Source organism: Lutra lutra, chromosome 5 (assembly GCF_902655055.1).
Source record: "Lutra lutra chromosome 5, mLutLut1.2, whole genome shotgun sequence".
In the NCBI taxonomy this organism is placed as follows: domain Eukaryota; kingdom Metazoa; phylum Chordata; class Mammalia; order Carnivora; family Mustelidae; genus Lutra; species Lutra lutra.
In genome coordinates, this window is record NC_062282.1 from 139,091,526 (window position 1) to 139,097,020 (window position 5,495).

The 5,495-nt window shown below is 42.7% G+C and overlaps 1 long non-coding RNA gene across 1 annotated transcript; it reads right to left on the reverse strand.

Moving 5' to 3' along the window:
* Nucleotides 1–1,411: 1,411 nt before the first annotated feature.
* On the reverse strand, nt 1,412–4,960 carry LOC125099949 (uncharacterized). The gene is made up of 3 exons (XR_007127405.1): nt 4,876–4,960; nt 2,485–2,582; nt 1,412–1,524 (listed from the first exon to the last, which is right to left on the reverse strand). It is a non-coding gene; the product is annotated as an uncharacterized LOC125099949 (long non-coding RNA).
* Between the last annotated feature and the right edge of the window lie 535 nt (nt 4,961–5,495).

Sequence of the window (5,495 nt, forward strand, 5' to 3'; positions counted from 1 at the left end):
GACTGGTGACAGAGTGATTTCCTGAACTACGCCTACATTGACTTCCTTCTGCCAAAGCATGGAATAAGCCTGACAGCTCTTTTCCCTCCAGTCCACCTCTCCCGTATGCATGAGAAAACAAAAGCAGAAAAAACACCCTGAGCTCTGTAGGCACATTATTTTAATGAATTGCAATAACTCTCCTTTTCTAACATTGAATGATTAGCTCTTCAGATATTTTTCCATGCTGGAGTTTTATAAACTCATAGAATTACTTGATAATTCACCAAATTCAGTTCTTCACTTATTAATGAGGAAATCCTGTTCTAGAGCCAGAGGATAGGTTGTGATTCCCTTCTCCTCCAAAGTGTGAAAATGATTCCTTTTTGCCACATTTGTGATTCCATTGGCATTGTTCTTTGTTATCTTACTGTACACATTGGAATCATTCTTTTCGTCTAGGTAGTGAAAGCAAAACAGAAAAACAAAAGCTTTAGCTCTAAACCATACAATTGAATCTACAAGTTACCCAGATGTATTGCCTTGGCCAAAACACATTTAAATGACTAAGTAGTATGTCCTCATTAATGCAGAAAGCCAATGCTTTGTGTAAATTTTTTAAAATTAGGCTGTGGTCCTTTAAAACACGTGATAGTAATTAGATGTCAAAAATAAAACTAAATGAGAGCGGTTCTGCCATTTTTGTGGTAGATGTTGGTATCAGAGGCCATATAACCAAAGTTATATGACCCTACATCACATCTTCTGGGCAGTCCAGAATATACCATCCTTTAAGTTGAACAGTTACTTAATGGGAATCCAGGCAGTCCAACACTCTCTGTTAGATATCATTTGATACTAATACCCTAACTGATAAGAAATTGTAAGATGAGTGAATATAGGGAAATTTCTAGCAATAGATCCTGATGGAAAGACAGAGAGTCTGGGACTGGTTGTTTGGTATGCTTGGACTTAAAAATCAAAGTAAGCAAGTATTAAGGCATGCCTCTCTGGCAACCTTTTCATTCAGATTGAATCAAATTGTCATCTGGATTGAAATCTCCACTGAAGATAGTAAGACTTTGGGCAACCACATGGTTAATGCCATAGGACAGTCTAAAGAGCATGAGTTGAGGAATCCTATGTCCAGTGTCTCCTGGATATTGTATGCTTCTTACACCAGCATAATTTTCTTCAGTGTGCCCATTTCACTCTCCAAAGTGTCCCAGTGTGGACCACGAATCTCAGGCTTAACCTAGGATTAGGAGATTGAGAAAAATTGGATGAAATGGTTGTTTCAGTTGGTTCCAGAATGCTTGAGGTTAGTGAATGACAACAAATTCCTAAAGCAGCGCTTACCCCCACCCAAATAAATAAATAAATAAATAAATAAAATAAACACACAAAACCTTTTATCTCTTTAAGGTGCTGGCCAGAATAAAATACAGAATCTGATCCAGTGGGTTGTTGAGTAATATCAGCTAATCCTCAGCTCTTCTTGGTCCCTTGTGTGAAAATTAGAGCCATGATTGAAAAAGATTGGATCTATGAGAATAGGAATAAAGAAATTTGGAAGGAATGGAATGTCTTAAAGGTTTGTCTCTCTCCTCTTTGGAGAAGCGCCTGTAAGAACCCTACCTGAGGAAGTTATCAAGCTAAGGAAATCTGAATTTGTGTGCTGACCGCCACCAACCCTGATCATCTCCAGGCCTATAATTAGAGTCCCTGGAGAAGAGCCCATGGAGGTTCTATTTGATTTCTATAACAATAGCAACACCCCTCTGGGCTTGAAGAGGCCTGTTTTCAGCTCCCACAGCAGTCTCAGCTTTTCCCCTAATTCTCAGACCTGAGTCTATTCACAGGCATTCATTCCTAGCACATTGGGATGAGGCCTGATGCACTTAGGAAAGCACCTTGTAATATGCTAGTGTGTTCCGGGATTTCCTTTCCTGCTTTCCACAAGGAAAGTGTTCATGTACCAGATTGACAGCGCAGTGGAGAAAGCAAATACCAACACCTCTCAGGGATTGTTGGACATTGGCTCTAAGCTTAACACTGATTTCCAGGAATGGGGAGAGACCATCCTCATTGGTGGGGTTCACTGGTTAGTGTGGAGGCTGAAAGAGATCAGGTAGTGGGGGAGCCTGGGTGGCTCAGTTGGTTGAGCATCCAACTCTTGGATTTAGGCTCAGGTCATGATCTCAGGGTCCTGAGATCTATCTTCAACATCAGGCTCTATGCTGGGTGTGGAGTCTGCTTAAGACTCTCTCTCCTGGGGCACCTGGGTTGCTCAGTTGATCAAGTATCTGCCTTCAGCTCAGATCATGATCCCAAGGTCCTAGGATCCAGCCCTGTGTCAGGCTCCCTGCTCATCGGGAGGCCTGCTTCTCCCATTCCCACTCCCCCTGCTTGTGTTTCCTCTCTTGCTGTCTATCTCTCTGTCAAATAAATAAATAAAATCTTTTTTTTAAATGTACTGGTTTTAACGATAGATTATATGGTTACCTTAGCTATTATGGTAGAAAAGACCAAGGAAAACTCTTCTAACTCCCTCTCCCCAACAGAAAGTGAATCAAAATCCATATCATATCCTCAGGAGGAGGCTGGGAAAGGTGGGGGAGGAAATACAAAGTTAAATGCTACCTTCCAAGACTTAGAAGATGCACAGGTAGCTGGTTTGACCTATGCAGACATCACCAGAGTCTCCCAAATGTTTCCTGAACATCCTTATCCAGCTGATTATCACTGGCTGAATCCATTTTCCAAATTCTAATGGCCAGTCCAGATATAATTTCTTTACTGGAGCAAATAAGGACAGTTTTTATTTTACATCTGTTGATCTCAAAAATGTTATTTCAATGAATAACATCAGAAGGTTCTTTTCAGGGACGCCTGGGTGGCTCAGTTGGTTAAGCAGCTGCCTTCGGCTCAGGTCATGATCCCAGCGTCCTGGGACCACGTCCCACGTCAGGCTCCTTGCTCATCAGGGAGCCTGCTTCTTCCTCTGCCTCTGCCTGCCATTCTGTCTGCCTGTGCTTGCTCTCTCTCGCTCTCTCTCTGACAAATAAATAAATAAAATCTTAAAAAAAAAAAAAAGAAGGTTCTTTTCACTTGGCAGGAGCACTAGTTTACTTATCTGGTCTCAGAAGTACGGTAGCTCTTTTTTTTTTTTTTTTAAGATTTTATTTATTTGAGAGAGAACATGAGAGAGAGAGAGGTCACCAGCAGAGAGGGGAGAGGTAGAGGGGAGAAGCAGACTTCCCACCAAGCAGGGAGCCCCGTGTGGGTGGGGCTCGATCCCAGGGTCCTGAGATCATGACCAGAGCCGAAGCCAGACGCTTAACCGACTAAGCCACCCAGGTGCTCCAAGCACACCGTAGTTCTTGAACTGTGTGCCACAGTTGGCCGTTGGGTCCTTGATAGTCCCATCTTTTCACTGGGCATCATGCTGCTCTAATATATTATTGTTTCCTGTCAAAATACCCAGTAATAGAACGTAGCAATGACTTGAGAGGGGCCTCTCACACGTCTGAAGTCCATGGGGATCTCCTTGTCAATATGAAGGCAAGTTAATATACCTCGCATCTGACAGCGATAGAGAAAAGGCATAACTCTCCATCAGCCTTACTGAATTTTCCAAGTAACGTATACTACAGGCGTGCTTCTTCGATTCATTTATAGGATGGCCCAAAAGACTGCAAATTTTGAGTAAGACCCGGGATCTGAGAAGGCTAGGAAAGGTAAGCTTCACAGCAGGCTGCTCTACTATTTGACCTTTATGACCTAGTGAATGACTCAAAAGTCCCACAGCAGATTGGAATGCTGTCTACACCCAATGAAAATTCCAATAAACTGGGGGTGCCTGGGTGGCTCAGTCGGCCTTCTGTTCGGGTCATGATCTCAGGGGACCTGAGGCAGAGCCCCACATCAGGTTCCCTGTTTGATGGGAAGTCTGCTTCTCCCTCTTCCTCTGCCTCTCCCCACCTCTCAGCTCATGCTCTCTCTCTCTCTCTCAATCTCTCTCTCTCTCAAATAAATAAATAATTTGGAAGGAAGGAAGGAAAAAGAGAAAAAAAGAAAGGGGGAGATAGTGAGGGAGGGAGGGAGAGAGGAAGGAAGGATGTTTGAGCATAAGCACACCCTCTTTGGTGAGTAATAATTCTCCTTTTGAGAAACAGCTTTTGGCTTGTGAGCAGCTCCTGAAGGGGTTGAACACCTGTCCTGATAAACTCCATTCATGAACCTCCCATTGTAAATGAGATGTTTGTGATAAAACCGGACATTCCTCGAGATACTCTATGCCTGCAATGATGTCATAAACCAAGCAGTTTACTGTGCATAGAACCTAAGCACGGGCTTGGCTACTCGGAGTTCCCCACCCCAAGGCTGGCCTGCCTGCTATTACTGCTGAATGTCCAACTTGACATTTGCAGGAAACAGACGGAAGCCTCCATTGTGGGACCCAACTCTCATGAGACCAGAAAGGTGCTGGCGTTCCATTGATTACATTTCTTCACATTATGGACACTTATTTTGGATTGGATTTGCTTTTCCTGACTGTCATACACCTGCAGTGTAGCACAATCCATAGATGTACTGAATGCCTGACTCATTCGCAACTTCTCCTTCAAAACATTGCTTTTAATATTATAATTTTTAGGGGTGCCTGGGTGGCTCAGTGGGTTAAAGCCTCTGCCTTCGGCTCAGGTCATGATCCCAGGGTCCTGGGATGGAGCCCCACATCGGGCTCTCTGCTCAGTGGCGAGCCTGCTTCCCCTTCTCTCTCTGCCTGCCTCTCTGCCTACTTGTGATTTCTCTCTCTGTCAAATAAATAAAGAAATTTAAAAAAATAAAATAAAATAAAAATATATGAGATAAATTCCTCAGATAAATCACCTTGAATGATTCTCAGATGACCTGCATTTCTCAAGAGAAATTTCTGAAGAGAGTCTTGGTCTCTTGCCTGAATGGAAACCTCCAGGAAGAGGAAGATGGCTTCCTTGACTACCGTGACTTCTGTACCGGAAGCGATTGCACAGTGGAGGATTCTATACAAATAAGAAGGAGACTGAGGTGCTGGTTGCCCTTCTTTAATCCCACAAAAAGGCAGTAAAAAATCAACTATCTAACATCCCTATAATTAGTATCTGGCATGTGTGTAAAAAAATTCTAACAACCTACAAGTAAAGTAAACAGAAACATTGTTTTAAACAAATCTATGGTGCTGGGAAAGCAATTTATATTTAAAACAAGTTTGTTTCAAGACAACACAATTCCTGCAGTGCAAAAGAATTTTGACAATTCCTTATAATTTACTGAAATGAGATTTAACTTTTGAGGGGTCAGAATATCATGTCATGCTAACAAACGCAGTGACAAGTTCACTATCATATTTCCTTATGATACTGGAGGTGACCAATTATGTGAATTGTTCTTGAACATAGTCTCTGGAAATCTCCTGTTTATTTGTCTAGGTCCCATTGGGGGACTCAGGGTACATGGCAAGGGCTTGCCTG